This window comes from Monodelphis domestica, chromosome 1 (genome assembly GCF_027887165.1).
Source record: "Monodelphis domestica isolate mMonDom1 chromosome 1, mMonDom1.pri, whole genome shotgun sequence".
NCBI lineage: Eukaryota > Metazoa > Chordata > Mammalia > Didelphimorphia > Didelphidae > Monodelphis > Monodelphis domestica.
In genome coordinates, this window is record NC_077227.1 from 313,490,517 (window position 1) to 313,509,183 (window position 18,667).

The 18,667-nt window shown below is 38.7% G+C and overlaps 1 long non-coding RNA gene across 1 annotated transcript in view; it reads right to left on the reverse strand.

The window, feature by feature from the left end:
* Positions 1–673: 673 nt before the first annotated feature.
* LOC103101454 (uncharacterized) overlaps positions 674–18,667 on the reverse strand; it is a 29,147-nt gene continuing 11,153 nt past the window's right edge. The window contains exon 2 of the long non-coding RNA XR_457572.2: positions 674–1,024. This is a non-coding gene — a long non-coding RNA (uncharacterized LOC103101454). The remainder of the gene's footprint in view (positions 1,025–18,667) is intronic.

Genomic DNA, 18,667 nt, shown 5'->3' on the forward strand with positions numbered 1-18,667 from the left:
TTGAGGTATTGGAGTATTTTTTTCTAGTATCCACTATCCAACATTTTCCCCCAATATCAACTGACCGATTAACATCAACTAATTGTTACAAAGGGTTATTTGCCAAGAATATGTAACAAGAATCAAAGTATAAAATCTCCCAAACTGGGAGCTCAGTCTCTTCTTTTCCCATAGTCCCTGCAGAAAATGGGCTCAAACTTGATGGCTACTAACATTCCCCCTGCCAACTTCACTTCTGGTTGTGGCACAGCCAATGGATGAGTTGCTCTCTCACTTGAGGGTGTGTAGTGTCTCTATTGCCAATTTGATTCACTACAGAACTATTGATATTACTTGCTCTGGTTGCTAAGGTTTTTTTCAAACATTTACATTTTATTTTTATTATTAAAATAATCTTCAAGAAAAAGTCAATACCAAAACATGAAAAATTCATCATACAAAAAAGGGTCTAATTTAGAAAATGCACTCCAAACATATGGCATGGGTTTGTTTGTTTTTTTGTTTTTTAATGTACTAAAGAAATCAAAGTACATGGCAGTGGTATCCCAACCCATCTTAAAGGCTGGTATGCTGAGCAAGGATTGTAAAAGCTCCTTCTTCATGCTGTCAGTAACAAGTTGTCAGAACAAGCTGATGGAGTCTGACCAGAGGCAAATGAGACAGAGAGATTGAGTAATATAGCCAAGCTTTATTGTGGGAAATGGGAGAGGGAGGGAGAGCAAGGGAGGAGCCTGCAACCCATAGATGGCTAGGGGACTCCACCTGGGTGGAGAAGGGGGCTATATTTTATAGGGTGGTGGTCTGGGATGAGGTAATCTGGATTGTCTCTATTGGGCAAAGTTGGGGTACTTGGATGAAACTCAATGGACATCCTTATGAGGGTTGGGAACCCCAGTCACTAGGGGTGGGAAATTCTCTGGCCTGATGGTCAGTGATGCAGGATGTCATTTGTCTAGGCCTGACAGGGAAGTCTTGGTGTCCTGCCAGATTTTGTAGCAGTTTCTGTCCCAGGATCAGGCAGGTGCTGTGGGAAGGAGATAGAAGAAAAGAGGTTTTGGTTCCATGTTCTCTCACAAATTCACAAGTGTTCTCCCTTTCCAAGTTATCTCAGCTTCCAAATCATCAACAGGAACACATTCTAATCTTTTCTTTAATCACATATTTACACTGAGATTTTAATTGGTCTTTCCAGTCACATTGAATTAATTTAGCTTTTAGCAACTCTTTAAGCTGTTCTCCTCCAGTTTCTATCATTCTGGTTAATAGTTGCTTTCATCTGTGTATTCTGACCTTTCAAAGCTCACAAAGTCATGACTTGGTGCTTTCCATCTCTAAAACTTATTCACCTGAGATCAGGAAAAAAACGCATACCCAAAAGAGTAACACCATGTGTTTATGACAGCATGGTGGCCTGGTTGAGAGATGAGGCAGCTGTCAATAAGTAGCCTCTCTTGACACCAGAGAAGAGAGATTTCCTTAATTCAAGTCTGTTGTGTGAACCCTCAGTTCTAGCTCAGTAGTCAATTTTATAAGACTTTTTTATTGGAATCAGTCAGAATCCCAGTGTATTTTCTAAACAAGAAGAAAAAGGGTCTGCATCATGCATTTCTAGAAGATTCCCCAAGACTCTATGTGCCTTGGTATCAAAAAGAGCATGTTGTATGTTCTCTAAAGACTAGGGCCTCTTCGGCCAGGCTCCCATTATACACTCACTACAAATATATATCTCAAAGTGTCCATGGGGACTCAAGAAATAAATTGTACTGGAACTCAGCATAATACAAGTAAGCAAAAACAGTAAGGACAAAGGCATGTCTGCCAATGCACATAAAATTCTTCCTACTAATTCTCTACCTTTTTGCCATATCATAATGAATGAAATATGTAGATGGAAAGGTCTAAAGACTCCAGTCAGCAAAGCTGTGGAGAAGGCAGACCCCAGTAAAATCAAAGCCATAGCTCAGCTAAAGTTTAGTATGTATCTCGCATTTTCACCCTGAGGCATGTGGCCTTAAGCTCTCCCTATCTCTGTACCCTGTACCTACGAAATCACCAATGTATGCCTTTTTCCTTCAGAATCCAAGCGAGGCTGTTGTGAACCTCAAAATTTCTCAGACTTATGAATGTTAGGGGTTTCCCCCATTGGGGAATCTTCTACTTAAAAAAATTTCTTAGCAGATAGTGAGAATTCTACTTGAATGTGAGGGCTCCTTGCCTTGGGAATATCCCTACTCCACCCTACTTAGGACTGCTTTAGGACAGAGAGCTCCTTGAGAACAATGAAAAGTGCTTTGACCCATGCTTATGAAAAGGACAGGAAGTTCTTTGAGTCATGACTGTTTTAGAATTGATACAATGGGATACTAAGTACCTATAAAGGTGGGGCAACTTGTAAACTACTTAACCCTAAAAGGGTGATAACTTATTCAGAGGTTTTTTTTTCTAATGAAATTTGTCGACACAGCAGCATTTTTTTCCTGACTTACTAAAGAGATTAAAACTACTCAACTGTGAATTCAAAATGGGTGGTCCTTTAGAAACATCTACAGTGATTGGTAGATGTAAGGACTTAGGGGAGGTGACAGAGAAGATTTTTTTCCCTTAAAAATAAGAGCTCAGGGAAGAGCTGGGAGGTCATTCTGAAGCATTCAGATTGGAGAGACTCATTCTGAGGAGACTGATTCTGAAACATTCAGATGGAGGAGGGAGCTGGTGAAAGCAGCTGAGATGCTGCTGGCCTGGTGTCATTAGAAATCCTTACTTAGACAGATCTTATGGTGAGTTATAAAAAACTGACTGATTTCTCTTTTAAGACTCAGGTCTAGGCCATATTGGCTTTGAGGCCCTTCATACTTATTCCTTTTTTACTCTCTCCCTCTTTCTTTGATTACTCATTGTATTGTTAATTAAAATCTCTATAAAACCCAATTGACTTGGGTATTTGAATAATTGGGAATATTTCCCTGGCAACCACCTTATATTTGATTTTAAAACCAAGACACTGTAGTGAAACATATTTTCTGCGGTCAAATTTATTCACCCTCTCTTATATCTATCACAATTTATATCTTCCACTATTTTAATCATTACAGTTTAAGACCTCAACCATTTTAAATCTCACACTGTTATATGCTGATTTATGACCTATAGAAATCATTGCGTAGACTTGATGAGGTGAACAATATCACACCATATAATAAGGGATTATTTGAGTGATAAATGATAACTAAAGATCAGTTCTGCCAATCTCCTCCCTTCCTCCCTTTTTCCTCCCTTTACCCTCCCTGGTTTTCCTCCCTCTTTGTCCCTCCTCCCTTCTTCCCTGCCCTTCCAGTTGATTCTTCTGTTGGTCTCTCTAAATCAACTCAGGGTGAGTTTTATGATGTCTCGAATAAAATACTATTTCTCTTCTTTAAGATTAAGTAAGGGGTTTATTGTGGAAGAAGGGAAAGATAAGGAAATGGAAGGAAAGAGGGTTTGGGGTTTACCTAACACTCGAATAATTCCTAGGTTGGAGGATGGTGGAATATAGTTCAGTTTGGGGAAATTGATTAACAGGTCTGGAAATTCAGTCACTCTAACACAACAGAGAAATCAGAGAGAGCTGGACTTTGTCCTTCTTTCTTTCTGTCCCCAAGCCAAGAGACCCCTTCTTCCTTTCTGTCTCAAAGGCAAAGAGATCCAGATTTCAGTTTGTTCTGATCCTTCTCAACAGTCTTTTCTGGTCCCCATTCTAATTAGAATGTTCTCCTTGAGGGATAGCTCTGGAGTCTTTGCTTTTCCAGCCTTTTCTGCAGACTTCTTCTCTCCTCCACAACTGTTAATCACTTACCTCAACTATGTAAGTGGAAACTTGTGCAAAACCCACAGCTTGCTTTCCCCCCATATAAAAGTAGATGTCACCTTCAATAAAGTGCTTTTGGTTGCTATCAGCCAATCTAACCCTCCAGATCCCACACAGGGGTGGTCTCATCCTTCCCACAACACCTCATTCTTCTTATCCCTCTGGGACCCCTTGACAGAACTAGATTTCATTATTTTCTTTTCTGGTTTATATTGCCATGCTTTATTTTTCTCTTGGCTCTATTTCTGACTTTGTGCCTCAATTACCATCTCACCCTTGGAATTTCCTAAGTTTCCAGGTCTTCTTACCCCAGATCATCCCTCCACTTCTCAGGACCCCTTCTCCAATTATAAAGTTCCTCCTGGGTCCTCCATTTTGAGGACAGATCCAGGATGTCTATGCTCTATTCTCTTCCCTACTACACTTCTGACTCATAGGAGCTTTTAACCATGCCCTCTTGAGGTTATCCCTTCCCTTCACCACCCTTCAGGTCCTTTCTTTGTGCTTTCTTGTCCTGGTAGAGTGTAAGCTTGAAGACAGGGACTGTTTTTTTTATTTTTGCTTATATATGTATCCCAGTGCTTAGCATAATGTCTGGCATAGAGCAAGCACTTAAGTGCTGGTTGCCTCTTTTTTAGGATCTTTGGTGGTTTTTTCCCTACTCAAAGTTTAGCTTCTTTTTAGTAGTTCTATTCATTTCAATGTCATATATATACATACACATATATATGTATATATACACATGTGTGAATATGTATGTATACATATTTGGACTTCCTTCAATAGAGGAAGTCCAAAAAGCCATTAAACAAATGAGTGCAGGCAAGGCACCCGGTAAAGATGGGATCCCAACCGAGGTGTACAAGGCCTTAAATGGAAAGGTGCTCCAGGCATTCCACATAGTACTGACCAGCATATGGGAAGAGGAAGACATGACCCCAGAACTCAGAGATGCCTCCATCAAAGCCCTATACAAGAACAAAGGCTCATGAGCAGCCTGTGACAACTACAGAGGCATCTCACTACTCTCCACTGCCAGAAAGATCCTCGCCCGTGTTATACTCAACAGACTCCTGTCATCTGTTTCAGAGCAGAACCTGCCTGAATCACAATGTGGCTTCCGACCAGATTGCAGCACCATCAACATGGTCTTCACGGTGAGGCAAATGCAGGAAAAATGCCTTGAGCAGAACCTGAGTCTCTACATTGTCTTCATAGACCTGACAAAGGCGTTCGACACAGTGAACAGGGACGCATTGTGGGTGATCCTCAGCAAGCTTGGTTGCCCAGCAAAATTCATCAAACTGATCCAGCTCTTTCATGTCAACATGACAGGGGAAGTCCTATCCGGTGGAGAGACTTCTGATCACTTCAACATCTCCAAAGGCATGAAACAAGGCTGTGTTCTCGCTCCGGTACTATTCAACCTATTTTTCACCCAAGTATTACGACATGCTGTGATGGATCTAGACCTGGGCATCTACATCAAATACCGACTGGATGGCTCACTATTTGACCTTCGCTGCCTGACTGCAAAAACAAAGACAACAGAGAGACTCATCCTGGAAGCTCTTTGCAGATGACTGTGCTCTCATGGTCCACCAAGAAAATCATCTCCAAACCATTGTGGACAGGTTCTCCACTGCAACAAAACTGTTTGGCCTGAGTATCAGCCTCAGCAAAACAGAGGTGCTGTTCCAACCTGTACCAGGGAGGCCAACTAACCAGCCGTGCATTACAATCGATGGCACACAGCTTTCTAACGTCAACACCTTCAAGTACCTGGGCAGCACCATCGCTAATGACGGGTCCCTAGACCACGAGATTAATGCCAGGATCCAAAAGGCCAGCCAGGCACTCGGGTGGCTGCGCTGCAAAGTCCTCCAACACAGAGGTGTAAGCACTGCGACGAAGCTCAAAGTGTATAACACAGTGGTCCTCAGCTCGCTCCTGTACGGTTGTGAAACATGGACACTGTACCGGAAGCACATGAAACAGCTGGAGCAATTCCACCAATGCTCCCTCCAGTCAATCATGAGGATCCGATGGCAGGACCGAATCACCAATCAGGAAGTCCTCGACAGAGCCAACTCCACCAGCATCGAAGTAATGGTCCTCCAAACCCAGCTACGATGGTCTGGACTCGTGATCCACATGGACCCACAGCGAATACCAAAACAGGTATTCTATGGTGAACTGTCAGCTGGACTCAGGAAACAAGGTCGACCAAAGAAAAGATTCAAGGATCAGCTAAAGTCCAACTTGAAGTGGGCTGGCATTGCACCAAAGCAACTAGAACTCGCTGCCTCTGACAGAAGCAGCTGGCGAACCCACATTAACCATGCCGCCACCACCTTTGAAGATGAGCAACGTTGACGTCTTGAACGCTGACACCAGGCCACAACCGCACCTCCCATAACAACTGAAGTCCCATGCCCCATGTGCCACAAAATTTGTACCTCAGCCTTTGGACTCCAAAGCCACATGAGGGTACACCGTAGATGAAACTGCACAAAGACAATAGTCATTCTCGATCACCGAGAGACTACTATATATATATATATATATATATATATATATATATATATATATATATATATATATATATATATATATATATATTCTAAATATTGGGAATCCCCATGGAAAGGCAAATTTAAAATTAATTGGAAACTAAATAATCTATTTCTTCAAAACTGACGGGTCAAAAAAGAAATCTTAGAAGCAATTGAGGATTTCATTAAAGAGAGTGAAAATGAGGAGACATCATACCAAAACCTATGGCATACAGTCAACATAGTACTCAGGGGAAATTTTCTATCTCTGCATGCCTATAACAACAAAACGGAAAGGAAAGTGATCAATGAATTGGGCTTGCAACTTAAAATTTTAGAAAAAAAAAAACAAATTAAAAATTCCCAAATAAAAACTAAATTGGAAATCCTAAAAATTAAAGGAGGAATTAATAAAATTAAAAGGAAAAGAACTATTGAACTAATAAATAAGGCTAGGAGCTGGCATTTTGAAAAAACAAATAAAATAGATAAAGTATTGGTTAATCTAATAAAAAAGAAGAGAATCAAATTAACAGTATCAAAGACAAAAAGGGTGATCTCACCTCCAATGAAGAGGAAATTAAGGTAATTATTATTAAGAACTATTTTGCCCAATTATATGGAACAAATATGACAATCTAGGTGAAATGGTTGAATATTTACAAAAACATAAGTTGCCTAGAGTAACAAAAGAGGAAATAGAATACTTAAATAATCCCATCTCAGAAAAAGAAATTGAATAAGCCATCAAGGAACTTCCTAAGAAAAAATCCCCAGGGCCAGTTGAATTCATAAGTGAATTCTATAAAGACTGAGAATTCACTAGCCAGTCTCTCTATTACACACACACACACACACACACACACACACACACACACACACATATATAAATTTTCTTGGGAATTCAATGTTCATGTGTGATATATTTTTGAATAAATAAATGGCTCCCTTCGGGGGAGAAAAAGAGAGAGAGAGAGAGAGCAAGAGAGAGAGAGAAATGGCTCACTCTATTGGTTAGATAACTCTCTTGGTTTTATATATATAACATATGTGTGTACATTACATATATACTATAATCCATGTATGTATCTGTACATACATATATACACATGCACGTGTATGTGTAAATCTTGATTCTATTTATTTTGATCCATGTCAGATCATATACATCTTCCTATGAACTATCAAAAGCCATTTACTAGCACTGCCCTCCCACCATGGCAGTCCTGTATCGAGCAATTCTGTGCAAGCTACATAAAAGAAAATACCTATTCTGCCTTAGGTGAAGTTGTGGGTCAGGGCAGTAAAACTGGGGGGGGGGGTATTAACCTTCTTCAGACACTACTCCACTCCGAACACCAATCAGGACTACTGAGAGCCAAGACACCATGGGACAGATCTGGCAATGTTTGTACTCATTTTCTCTCAGTAGACTTACACATAACCCACCTATGGGTCCTTTGGGCAAAGAGAACATAAGAAGAGTTTTAGAACTTTGGCCAGGAATTCCTAGGAAGCCCTTGCTGGCTGATTTTAGTCCTCTTGCCTACTACTTTTGTTTCCTTAGACTACTTTTAGTTACCTGAGGAATTGCTTTTACCCTGTTTGTTTTGTTTTTTGTTTTTTTAATTAAAGAAATTGTTTCTCTCTCAGTTTCTGGGTGTTCTATTGAATCAGATATAGACTCCTAGCCTGGCTATATGGGAGTTCACCACTGAAATAATTAGAAGCTATCATCTAGCACTAACCTGTTCTATAAGGATCAGGAGCTCAGAGAGGGAAAAATCAGTGAGAACTAGAAAGGTTTCCTAGGGAAGATAGGGTTCCAGCTGGAAACAAAGAAACAAAGACAAAGAGAAGAAAAAGGGCATTTCAAGTGAGGGACCTAATGTAAGAAAAGGCATTAAGGTAAGACTGAACATGGAGGGCACCAAGCAAAGCAGAGGCCAAGTTTATTGAGAACAAAGTATTCAAAGAGTGAGTAAATGGGCTTAGCATAGTACCTGTCACACAGTAAGTGCTTAATACATGTTTTATGACTGGGGGCAGCTGGGTAGCTCAGTGGATTGAGAGTCAGGCCTAGCGATGGGAGGTCCTATGTTCAAATCTGACCTCAGACACTTCCCAGCTGTGTGACCCTGGGCAAGTCACTTAACCCCCATTGCCTAGCCCTTACCACTCTTCTGCCTTGGAGCCAATACACAGTATTGACTCCAAGATGGAAGGTAAGGGTTTTAAAAAATAATAATAATAAATGTTTTATGACTAATGATTTCATCTAGAATCTTGAATGGCACCAAATTATAACAGCTTTAATTATCAGGTAGAGGAGTCTAGACTTTATAGTCAGTGGGGTGCAGTTGTAGGGAATTGAGGAAAGTTTGGGGAAGATTACTATATTTTGTGGATCCTGGGATAATTTCTGACTTTTTCAGGGTTTGACAAAATGGTTGCCGAAAAGGATTAGGATATTATATGGTGAATTAGTTCAGGAACTATTATGCTAGAGGACACTGTGGTTTCCTGAGTAGGAATTAGGCACTTCTCCAATCACAAGACCAGGAATCATTTGGAAATAGTTATAAGCCTCATGCTTTACCTCACTGGTTCATGACTCATTCATTCCAGGGCCACTGTCCCTTCTTTTTTCTTCTCTCCTTTGCTCTAGCATCTCTTATTATTTTTCTTCATCTTTCCCCTCTTCATTCTTCCTGTTTCTTCTCAGCTGCAGCAGCTGTTTGAAGGAGTCACTCCATATTTCTCACCCCAGGAAGTCATCATGTCAACATATTAGCATTAATTGACTACAGGGAGGAGGAAGAGAGGATGAGGGGAATAAATGCCAGACATCCTCCATTAGATATGTAGACCACTTGAATAATCATGCCTTCTTACCCAATCTAAATTGTTATTTACTTCAGGACACAGAGTGATAAATAGTTTGAACCCTACGGAGATAAGTGAAAAAGCCACATAATAGGAAGGAAGAGGGGATAAGATCTGCTTTGATTCCTGCCCCATATCTTTATTGCACATGAGAGACCCTTCCTGCTCTCCATACAGGAATCAGAAAACTGGTGCAGCTTGACTAGGGTTTTCAGTCTGCCATGCAGACTAGTCGCAGGAATCCTGTGTTTCAGAGAGAACCTCTGTGATCAAGACTGTGCAGTTTCAGTGGCTGCAATCTGAAAATCTATTACCTTGACTGTCATTGCCTGAGGTCAAGTTAACAGGTCACAATACAGAGTGATTATGAATCCAGAAGCTAACATAATCTTGCTTTCCTTTTAAGTTCCTAACTCTGAGGAAGCACAAAATTATGTATTTTCTTTCCTTAATTCTAATCATGACCTGCAGGTGTGGATTAGTTAGGACTTCCTCACCATGCAACCCCTAGCCCAACAAATACCTGTTGTAGTAAGAAGGAATTTGTGATGACTGGGGGCAGGGAGGGATCAACTATTTTGTTTTCATTTCCATTATGAAATATGGCTATGTTATGCTCACTGTGAACTCTCTGTGGCCATGTTATGTTGATTCACTCTGTCCTGTGAATAAGAGAATATTCAATGGCTCCCTTTGACTCTACTATAAAATACAAATGTCACAGCTTAGCATCGAATTTTGGATTAAATGGAGGAAAATTAGATATAAAAAGGCCATCAAGGTAGGAAGGGGCCAGGTTTGGGAAGATTTTAAAAGGCATATGGGGGGAGGTTATATTTGATCTTGGAGGCAATGGGGAATCATGAGAATTGATTGAATGAGAGGGAGTGGTGAGGTGGTTAGACTTGAGCTTTAGAGAGTTCAGTATAACAACTGAGTGGAGGATGGATTGGAGTGTTCAAAAACTTGATTCAGAAGATTAACCAGTAGGAATTCCAATAGGAAAAGTGTAAGGTGCTGAAGGCTTGCCCTCAGATGGCATTGTCAGAGGAGAGAAGAGGACATATATGAGTATTGTTCAGATGTTTCAGCCATAACCGGTTCTTTGTTACCATTTGGGGATTTCTTGGCAAAGATACATTTCCTTGTCAAGGTCATTTTATAGACGAGAAAACTGAGGCAAACAGGGTTAAGTGACTTGCTTGGGTCAAGCAGCTGATATCTATAGCCGGATTTGAACTCAAGAAATTCCTGACTGAGCTTCCATTTGAATATGTTGAGTTTGAGAGGTCTCTGCAACATCCAGTTTGAATGTCCAGGAGACAGTTTGTGATGTGTGACTTCCCTGGACTGACTTTAAATAAGGCAATTCCCAGATTTGGTATCAATGAGAAATGAAATCACTAAGATGTAGATTAGAAAAAAATAAAGATCCAAAAACCAATCCTAGAACATGAGTTTTATGGTCCTAGTACCTAGAACCTACAACATATAGGTTGCAGTGTACAAGTCAAACACTAGACTTGAATTAGACATGACTCTCCTTTCCTATAACCTCCAGATGATTGTGTTGGTTCTGAAAAACAATTTTCTCTCTTTTGAGGAAAGGATTAAAGGATGAGTGAGTCTCATCTGCCCTGTTGGACAGAAGAGGTAGGTGGCACACTAGCAGTATAACTCTTTCCTGATATCTCATCATATGCCCAAGACTGGGCCATTGTTTTATGTGAATGTGTGAGACAACCTAGGACTGGCTTAAGGTGAGCAAGAACAGGGTTAGTCTAAGCAAGCTGAATTACATTATGAAATCTATAGGATTAATTAAGCTGAGAAGAAATTAGGGGCAGCTAAGTGATGCTATGGATAGGGTACTAGCAGAATGCCCTGAGTTCATATCCAGTCTCAGACACTTAGTAGCTGTGTCCCATCCTTCTTGGCAAATAAAGAGAGAAGAAATGGGAGCAGTGTCAATTTTATATTCTTAGACTCAAAGATCACTGTGGACAGTGACTACTACAGCCATGAAATTAAAAGATACTTGCTCCTTGGAAGGAAAGCAGTGATAAACCTGAAGAGCATACTAAAAAGCAGGGCTGTCATCTTGCCAACAAAAATCCATACAATCAAAGCTGTGGTTTTTCCAGTGGCCATGAGAGTTGGACTACCCAAGAAACTGAATGCCACAGCATTGATGATTTCAAGTGCTGGAGAAGACTTCTGAGAGTCCCTGGGACAGCAAGGAGATCAAATCAGTAAATACTTAAAGTTGATTCACACTATTCATTGAAAGGTCAAGTATTGAAGGAACAGTCTAAATATTAAACAGGACTCATTGGAAAAGATCCTGATATTGGGAAAGGCTGAAGGTAAAAGGAGGGAATGATGGAGGATGAGATAAATGGAATCAACAAATGTGGGCTTGGACAGACTTAGAGAGATAGTGGAGGATAGAAGAGCCTGGCATTGTGTGGTCTATGGGGTCATGAAGAGTCAGACATAACTGAACTACTAAACAACAATGACAAAAAGGGAAATGACTCTACATTTTGTATTACCACAAGAACTGATCCTTCAGGGAGAGACTGGGGTTGGATATAGGAATTACTAAGTCATCTTCATACAGATAATAATTAAATCAATGATATGGTCAACAAGAGGTGGAATTTAGGGAGAGAAGAGAAGAAGGCCCAGGGAAGTCTAAGAGAACACCTACTTTCAGGGGGAGTGATGTAGCTGATGAGCCAGCAAATGATATTGAAAAGGAATGGTCAGACAGGTAGGAAGAGAACTAGGAGACAAAAATAAGGGCAAGAACATGGGAGAAGACTAGGAAGGTCAAGGACAAAAACCCTGCCTTCTTTGTTTTGTATTTGTTCTTGCCTGGAATTACAAACTGTTGTTTTAAGTAGGTACTATTTCATGAAGTACTTTAAATCTAGGGTAGGTTTTCTGGAGTCTTGCAAATGAAAGAGTTTTTCCCAAGTGCTATAAAATGAGGGAGAATGAATAATTGCATCACAAGCTTCTCATTGGCCTGATAAGACCTCTAAGAAGAAAGGGAACGTTCATTGGTACATATTTGTAGTTTTTAAATGTCAAATTTTACTTAAGAATGCCCTTGATAAAACAATAAAAATTGTTCATTTTTATTAAATATCAACCATTGAGTACATACATCTTTACATTCTGTGTGATGAAAAGAGGAATACATATAACACATTTCTACTGTATGCCAAAGTAGGATTATTATTTAGAGGAAAAGCATATATGTGACTGTTTGAGTCTATGAATTGAACTCACTTTTTTTATGGAACACCATTCTCACTTGAAACAACAACTGACAGACAAACTCTGATTGTTCAGATTTGTACTCTTCCTAGCTGTGTGACCCTGGGCAAGTCACTTAAACCCCGTTGTCTAGCCCTTACCACTCTTCTGCCTTAGAAGATATACAGCAATGGTTTTATGATGGAAGGTTAGATTTGTTTGTTTTGTTTTGTTCTTAATGAATGTAAGGAAACAACTGATAGTATTTATTGTTAATGATAAAATTTGAGCTTTCAAGTGGAAATTAAAATTTTAGGAAATGTGTGTTGACCACTTGAATTTCACAGCTTCCTAATACTTAAGATTTCTCTGATGCAATTGGTGGTGATATTAACAAATATGGACTTTTTGATATTGTGTAATGAAATGTGTCAGTGCTTGGAAGATCTACATAATGCAATGAGCAGCTAATATTTTCCAAATGCCTAATGCTAATGTTACAAAATCACACATGGACAAAAGATCCACTTCAAGTGCAAGAAGAACCAATGGATTGTAATATAAGCTAATATGAAAAGGTCATCGATCTGGCTTCAGACTCTACATTGCAACCAGCCTTTAAGAAACTACCACTTGTCCAGTTTTGGTGCAGAATTATCAAAGAGTAACTACAACTTTCTGAAAAAGCTACTAAAATCCTCCTCCCTTCTCCAATTATATATCGGTATGATACTTCATAATTTAAAAAATTCATCAGTTTTAATATCTTCTTCAATAATATTTAAGAGTAAAAAGGAATCCTGAGACCAAAAAGTTTAAGAACTGCTGCCCTAGAATATATTTGTTGATTGTGCTCCCTATTCTTTTGATAATTGCTTTTTAAGAGCCTGAGTATTCCTTGTCTGTTTTTACTAATCTGGTATAAACTGGGTTTAGATTATGTTTGAGGTTCCCAGCTATATTGGGATTGGAACTTGATCCTAATGAGACACTTTCCTCTTTTAACCCAAAAAATTTGTATGAATGTGCAACTACAGAAGGAACCCAGTTCTGTCCAATTTCATGCACCATTCTATTTTGACTCAAGTTTTTCAAAGTCCTATTAAAGATTGATAAGGTGGAAGCTATTGCCACCATGGGAGACATTGTTTCTCTCAATAAGCTTTTATGTAACAGTTAATTTGTAAAAGTTATTGTAGGCTGGCCACACATCCCCATCTACTGTTTTCCCAAAACAAAAAGTCTACACTTCTTTCTGAGTCAACCTGATTCAAGAAAACCTGGATTTCTAGAGATTATAAATTAGGGAACATTTCTTCAACTGACAGAGAATTTTTCACTTTATGTAAAACATCCAGAAGATATTTCATTTCATTCTACTTGTGGAACTGTGGAATTCCACCAGCTTTGAAAAAATATTGAGCTCTGCCCTGGACAGACCACATCTGAAATATAATACAACTAGATCGCTATAACACAATTTGTGAAGTACAGTGACAAGGGGGGTGGTGAGGAAACAGGTGGTTCTGGATTCAAATATGACCTCAGACACTTCCTAGCTGTGACCTCAGCAAATCATTTAACCCTCATTGTCTACCTTTTACTGCTCTTCTGTCTTATAGCCAATTCTTAATATCAATTCTAAGATGAAAGAAAGAAAGAAAGAAAGAAAGAAAGAAAGAAAGAAAGAAAGAAAGAAAGAAAGAAAGAAAGAAAGAAAGAAAGAAAGAAAGAAAGAAAGAAAGAAAGAAAGAAAGAAAGAAAGAAAGAAAGAAAGAAAGAAAGAAAGAAAGAAAGAAAGAAAGAAAGAAAGAAAGAAAGAAAGAAAGAAAGAAAGAAAGAAAGAAAGAAAGAAGGAAGGAAGGAAGGAAGGAAGGAAGGAAGGAAGGAAGGAAGGAAGGAAGGAAGGAAGGAAGGAAGGAAGGAAGGAAGGAAGGAAGGAAGGAAGGAAGGAAGGAAGGAAGGAAGAAGAGGAAGGGAGGGAGGAAGAAAGGACACAAAGATAATAAGTGGGTCCACGTCAATAACAGGGTGACCAAAATGGGGAGAGAAATAGACACAATGTCACATAATAATTCGTCTAAAAAACTAAAAATATTTAGACTGGAAAGGGGAAATTAGTGGATCATATCAAATGAATGTTGGACCTGAATTCAGGAAAATCTGAGTTTAAATCTGGTCCCAGACACAACCTAGCTATGTGGTCCTAGTCAAGTCATTTCACCTTTGTCTAATTCAGTTTTCTCATCTGTAAAATGGAGATGATAATATCACCTATCTCCCAGGATTTTTGCAAGGAGTAAATGAGACTAATTTTAGCACAGTGTCTGGTGCAGAGTAAATACTATATAGATGTTAGTTATTATTAGTGTTAAATGAGATAATACTTGTAAAATGTTTTTTGAACCCTAATTTGCTATATGAATTATTATTGTTACTATTATTATTAATTGAAGTAGAATGGGCTATATAATTCAATTTATTTTGCCTGGTCCCAAAGAACAGGGCTAGGAACAATGGGTAGAAATTACAGAAAGGCAAATTTCAACTAGATATCAGAAGAAGAAAAAAAATTGCTAGCAATTAGAACTGTCCAGAAGTAGAATATATTGTCTTGGAAGGTAGTGAGTTTCTTATCACTGGATATCTTCAAGTGGAACTTGAATAAGCATTTGTCCAGAAGGTCATAAAGCAGACACTCTAAATCTTTTCCTATGTGTCATTTGTATAATTTTTTTCAACAGTCTGGTGAAGCCTATGGTCCCCTTCTCAGGATAAGATTTTTTTGTTTTGTTTTGTTTCATTTTGTTTAAAAAAAAAACTTACCTTCTGTCTTGGAATCAATACTGTGTTTTGATTCCAAGATAGAAGAGTAGTAGAGGCTAGGTAATGGGGGGTTAAGAGACTTTCCCAGGGTTACACAGCTAGCAAATATCTGAGGTCAGATTTGAACCTAGGACCTCCCATCCCTGGACCTGGCTCTCAATCCACTGAGTCACCCAGCTGCCCCAGAATAAAGTTTTTAAATGCATAAAACAAAATATATGGGATTGCAAAGTAGATGAATTACATTGAAATTCATTTATCAATATATTTTTAAAATAAGTTTGCAAGCTCCAAGTTATGAATTCTTGTCATAGAGGAAACTATTGCTCAGGTAGGACTGGACTAGAATGCAATGATTATAATAATTTAATATAACACAGTTGGATGCTCCTTGAGATCTCTTCCAGATCTGAACTGGTGTGATTCTTGAGGTCTTACCCCAAACTTCGTTTCTGAAGATGATTCTCCATTCACTCAGGAAGCTCCTTAATTCACCTTCCCTCCACTGCCCTCTCTCATACTGAAACAGAGAAATGTCCATATCTGTATCTGCTGCACATACATAGGTCCTATTCCATCTACTATTCTCAGTATTATTCAGTGGACACCAGTATGAGGTATGAGCTCCTCAGAGGCATAGACGTGTCTGCTCCTTTCCTTCACATGGACAGAGCACTGTAAAGTTCCCTAGGACCTTGCACATATATGAACTCTTTTGTTCCCCGTCATGCTTCATAGGAGAAGCAAAGCTTTACTGTACCCATTTTACAAGTGTAACTTTGTATCAGGGGCTGTCACATAACCTGAAGGGCCTGGGGAACACTTTAAAGGATGCTGTCAATCTCTTGACTCATAGCCCTCTCTTTTGGGAACCTAGGAAAAAGTAAGCATGGAAGCCCTCAATAAACCAAAGTCAGCTCCTCGTTTGCAAGTTTGCATCTCACAAAATAACCAAGAATATTTTTTAACTTTTTAGAGAGAAAACCAAATCAGACATAATTAATTAAATGAGGAATCAATAGTCCTAAGGATTTGTGTAAGTCCCTAAATTCACTTAAAGTCTCAAGTATGAAGGTTGTTCTAAATAAGGCTCTTTCCCACAAGTCCTGTTTGGCCTATGCTCTGCCAATCAAAGAAAGCTATCTCTCCCCCGCCCCCACCCTTCTTCTTCTTTCTCCATTCCTGCTTCATCTATGGTTTGCCCCAGTTCCCTAGGTCAAACTAGGGTATAGACTGAATCCTTTAATTGGTGCAAGATAATAGAAAATCGTTTCCCCTACATGTTGCTGCTCTCTCCCTTCAAATCCTTCTTCTGAATTCTTCATTTAGTATTTAAAGCATCTCTGTTGTCCAGCCTTTTCCCTCTATTCACACAGCCACTAACCTAGTTCAGAGCTTCATCATCTCTCATCAGGACCACTTGCAACAGCTAATGGTGCTTTCTACCTTAAATTTCTAACACCCCACTCCTACTCTCCAATCCATCCTTTACAAAACTCTCAAAGCACAGATATGTGTCACTCTCCTATCAATAAGTTTCCATTGCTCCCTATTGCCTCTAGGATCAAAAACAAACTCCTACAGTTGGCATTTAAACTCCTAAACAACTTAACTCCAAGTTATCTTTCCAAACAAATTGTAAATTACCTCACTTCATGCAGTCTACATGCCAGACAGGCCTTCTTATTCTTCATATAACATTCTACCTCCTATTGTTATGTTTGTCTAGTCTGTCCCCCATGCTTCTAAGTGACATCATCCTCACCTACCTCTGCATCTTAAAATCCCTTATTTCATATATTGAGGAAGAATCCATGACAAGACAATAGATAAAAAGGTTTATAGAAGACAAAATGGATAGTTGTTGGGTTTTTTTTTAATCCTTTGACTTCTGTCTTAGAATCAATATTGTATGTTGGTTCTAAGGTAGAAGAGCAGTATGAACTAGGTAAATGACTTGTCCAGGATCACAAGCTAGGAAGTGTCTATTGCTAGATTTGAACCCAGGACTTCCTGTCTCCAGGCCTGGCTTCAAATCCACAGAGCTACTTCCAAGACAGATCATTTTGATCACAAAAAAATTGAAAAGTTTTGCAAAAACAAAATCAGTGCAATTAAAATTAGAAGGAAAATGGTTAAGTGAAATGGAAAAATTCTTTGTAGTAACTTTCTCTGATAAAAATCTAATATCAAATATCTGTAAGGAACTGATTCAAATATATAGAAGTAGGGGCAGCTAGGTGACACAGTAGAGAGAATGCCAGGCTTGGAGTTGCGGGGAGCTGGTTTTAAGTCTGGTCTAAAACACTTTAAACTTGTGTGAAACTAGGTGAATCACTTAATCCCATATGCCTAGTCCTTTCTCCTTCTGTATTAAGAGTTATTATTAAGATAGAAAATGAAGTTTAATATATATATGTATGAATATATACATATATGACAGTCAGTCCTAAGTAGACAGTTGACACTATTGCAACAGTTATGAATAGTAAGTTCTCAAAGGAAGAAATCCAAACCATATTACAAAAAGCTCCAAATCACAAATGCAATAGAAACATGCAAAATAAAACAATTCCAGGAGTCTAGTTCTTAACCATAAGATTGACAAAGAAAATAACAGTTGTTGAAGGGTGGTGGGAAGGTAAGTGCCATAATGAAAAGTTAGTGGATCTGGGAATTAGTCTAGCAATTGTGGAAAGTAATTTGGAACTATGCCTCCAAAATCTATAAACTGAATATACCCTTTGATCCAACTAAAACACTACTAAATCTATATCCCAAAGAGATCAAAGAAAGAGGAAAAACACTTATTTGCACAAAAATATTTATAGATCTTTTTGTTCTATCAAAAAACTGGAAATTAAGGGAATTCCATGAATTGCAGAATGACTGAACAAATATGGCATATGAATGCAATGTGGTAAGATTGTACTATAAGACATGATGAAAAGGACCATTTCAGAAGTACCTGGGAAGTCTTGCATGAATTAATGTAGAATGAAGTCAGCAGAATCAGAACAAGGAAAACTATAAAGAAAAAAAAATATTTAAAAAATTTAAGAACAATCCAATTAAGATCATCTGATCCATTCAATGATCAACCTTGGCTACAAAGAACTCATAATCAATGGTGCCACACACCTTCAGACAGAGGGGTGATGGTCCTAAGTCCAAGTAGTTGTGCTTTTTTTGATATGGCAAATATATGTGTTTGTTTTAACTATGTTCAGTTACAAGAACTGATTTTCTTTTTTGATTAATTTATTTGTTTGTTACATTATCTCCCATT